Raw genomic sequence first — 3,317 nt, forward strand, 5'->3', positions numbered from 1 at the left:
TCCCCAACTTGGCATGAGATGGTGGGACAACCAGGATCTTTGTACTTAGGCGTTGTCTTACAGTCAATTACTGCGCTAGCTTGTTCTGCCAAAAATGCAGTTTTCTTGACATGGTGCTATCTTTTAATGGTGCACAAATCCTTGATAACATTGGCATAAGTCGACACTTGTTTGATCACATGCAACAATGGCAAGTTGATCTTCACTTGTGTTAAAAGGTCTAGGATTTCACCATGATTTTCCAATACCTTTCTAGTGGATTTCAAAGCTTGAGGAAACGGTGCCTTTACTGGAATGCTTATTGGCATATCATCATCTGGAGCGGGCATTGACATACTCGTTGTCTTAGTTAACAGTGAAACCGTACTTTGACCACTTCGAGTAGAGATGGCATTAACCCCTTTGAAATTTGTATCTGGAGAGGAGGAGGTTTGTGCCATGTGTTGCCCTTTTTGATGGATTAGAGGTTGAGCAGGAAGTGTACCATGCTCTTGAATTGCCAAAGTAGTGTTTAGCTTTGTCGTTTGGAATTTTATGTCATTCATTTCCTCTATCATTTGTGTGAAACAAGATTTGAGCTCTTGAGTTGAGGCTATTTGTGTTTGTGCAAGCATTTGCAAAGTATTCTTAAGAGAATTACTTGACTGCATGTTGTTTTGAGGAGCAATGTATGCTTTTGGTGGTTGTTGCTGCTCAGGCCTCCATTGGCTCCCAGATGCTTGGTTTGAATCCTTCCAGCTTAAATCTGGATGGTTGCGCCAATCGGGATTGTAAGTGTTTGAGAAAGGGTTATAAGGCTTCTTGTAATCCCCTAAAGCATTGCATTGTTCCTCATTTCCTCCTCTTAACTCACCAAGAGTTGGGCACTCTTGCGGTTGATGTTCCTCCCCTCCACAGATGAAGCATGGATCTCGTGTCTCTACCTTTGCAGCCATGTGGATTCCTCTACCTTCTTGAGATTTAAAAGCCTCGAATTGTTGTCTCAATGATTCAATTTGGCTTTTGACGTTGTCATCTTCCCTCAATTGGTAGATTCCAGTTGATCGTGGCTTGTCCATAGGACTCGGTCCATTCCATGTGTAGGACTTTTCAATGAGATCGTCGAGGTACTCGAAAGCTTCATCGAGATCTTTTTGAAGGAATTCCCCATTGCACATCATTTGTACGAATTGTCTTTGTCTGGTTGTGAGACCGTCATAGAAATAGCTGATCAGACGCCATCTTTCGTATCCATGATGTGGGCATTGATTTATCAAATCTCTAAGCCTCTCCCAGACCTGATGGAAAGTTTCATGGTCTTTCTGGATGAAGGTAGAGATTTTCCTCTTAAGGCTATTAGTCTTATGGGGCGGGAAATATTTGGCAAAGAATGCTTTTGTCATTTCGTCCCATGTTTCGATAGATATAAGCCTTAAGGAATACAACCAATTTTTTTCTTTGTCTTTGAGAGAGAAATGAAAAAATTTCAATCTCACAATGTTGGTGACATCAGCTCGGTTGTTGAATGTAGCCACCACCTCTTCGAATTCTCGTATATGCACGTATGGACTCTCATTTTCCAACCCATGGAAGGTTGGTAAGAGGTTAATCATGCCGGGTTTGAAATTGAAATTTGGCATATTATTGGGATACATTATGCATGAACGTATGGTTGTACGCATAGGATGTAAATAATCATGTAGCATTCTTGGTTGGACTTCATCTTGATGAGCCATCGTGGGTGGTTTAGGAAGTCTCGGTGAATAGGGAGAATTTGAACGAATGGAAGAAAACGACAAACTAGGAGAGTTTTCTAAAGCTTCTACTTGTTGTCTCACGGAATCTCCCTAGTGCGTCTCTATTTCGTGGCATAAATTTTTGTTATTATTATTTTTATTATTAGTTTTGTGAGTATTATAAGCGCAAGTGTGTAATAGTGTAATAAGTATACACCAAAAATGTTCCCAAGCCAATTGGGAAGGCTGCCAAGGTACCACTTTAGGCCCAAGAGCTTTTCTAGAACTCCCCGAGGTTCTTAGAAAAGTTTGGAGGGTAACGCTAACACGGACCTTATTTAAGAACCAATTTTTCTAAGACAGAACAAGTTTGGTTTTTTTTTTTACTCATTTCCAAAATTACACAAATGTTCTCAATACTTTTTTTTTCGGAAAAAACTAAATCTAGAAAATAAATTCTAAACCTAGAAGTAAAATAAATAAAATTGTTGACGCGGTTCTTCGGCAACAGGTAATTAATAGAATAGAGAGTGAGATTAGTGCTAGATAATGAACCGTAACAGATGAATGATCTCAAAGTAAAATGGTGACACGAATACTCTTTTAGGTGGTTCAAAGGTTAAAATCTTTCTAGTCCACCAGCCAATATTATTGCTATTTTTCTGATATTCTTTACAGGGTATTTCTTTACAAAATAGAATCCAACCCTTTGCAACTCCCAGGGTCTCCATGTTTATAGGGAGAGGGCACCTGGGGGTTCGCAAAGGGGGGTCATCCCGTGACCTTATTACCCATCATGTCACTTCTGTGACATTCATGATTAATTCCTAAAACCTGACACTGAAGTGTGGTCTAATCAATAGGTAAGGGGGATAATGGGCCGCACGGCCCAACTCAGTCGTGGGTGCCTGAACACGCACGTTTATGCTGCATGTCTGAGAATTCAGGGATGGATCAGACACGTGATGTCTGATATATGCATGTTTACATTGCGTGGTTGACTTTATAAGGAGTCAGAGGTGCCAACTCAAGCTCGTACCTCGAGCTTGATGTGCTCTTAGCCCGTGGTGTCCATACTTCTGACCCGCCTCCTTAGTAATCTCATTAAGCCTTTGGCTACCTCGAGCTAGGGAGGTAGGACCTGGTAACAACAACTCCGGGTACGTGACATCCACGTGGCCGATATAATTATGCTATTTCTCAGCTCGCTAATAGCCCGTGGATATTTAGGGCATACATTTGCCCCCCAAGCCCCTGCTCGTGGCATATGAGTCACCTGGGGCCACAGTGGGAGCTTTTAGGCTTCTGTGTGGACTCTCCACATTCTGCCCATTACGCTGGCGTCGAATACATGGAGCATCGTGGTTGGTGACGGTACGTCTTCCGAGAACCGCATTAAATGGCCTAGCCTATACTTGGCCGTCATTTCGTCTTTCGAGTAGTGATCCTCGTATCCTACATCAAGGCGATCCAACGGCCCTCCTCCCTTGGCCTTTTATGTATATAAAAGGGGTGGCCACCTTTCGCATGGGCTACCCGTTCATTTGAAAATTTTCTCATTTTCTCACCTTCTTCTTTCTTCTCAGTCTCAAAACCCTCTTT

The 3,317-nt window shown here is 42.1% G+C and overlaps 1 non-coding gene across 1 annotated transcript; it reads left to right on the plus strand.

Annotated features, from left to right (window-relative positions):
- Positions 1 to 1,227: 1,227 nt before the first annotated feature.
- LOC133813504 (small nucleolar RNA R71) lies at positions 1,228 to 1,334 on the plus strand. The gene has a single exon (XR_009884512.1). It is a non-coding gene; the product is annotated as a small nucleolar RNA R71 (small nucleolar RNA).
- The last annotated feature ends 1,983 nt before the right edge of the window (positions 1,335 to 3,317 follow it).

This window comes from Humulus lupulus, chromosome 1 (assembly GCF_963169125.1).
Source record: "Humulus lupulus chromosome 1, drHumLupu1.1, whole genome shotgun sequence".
Taxonomy (NCBI): Eukaryota; Viridiplantae; Streptophyta; class Magnoliopsida; order Rosales; family Cannabaceae; genus Humulus; species Humulus lupulus.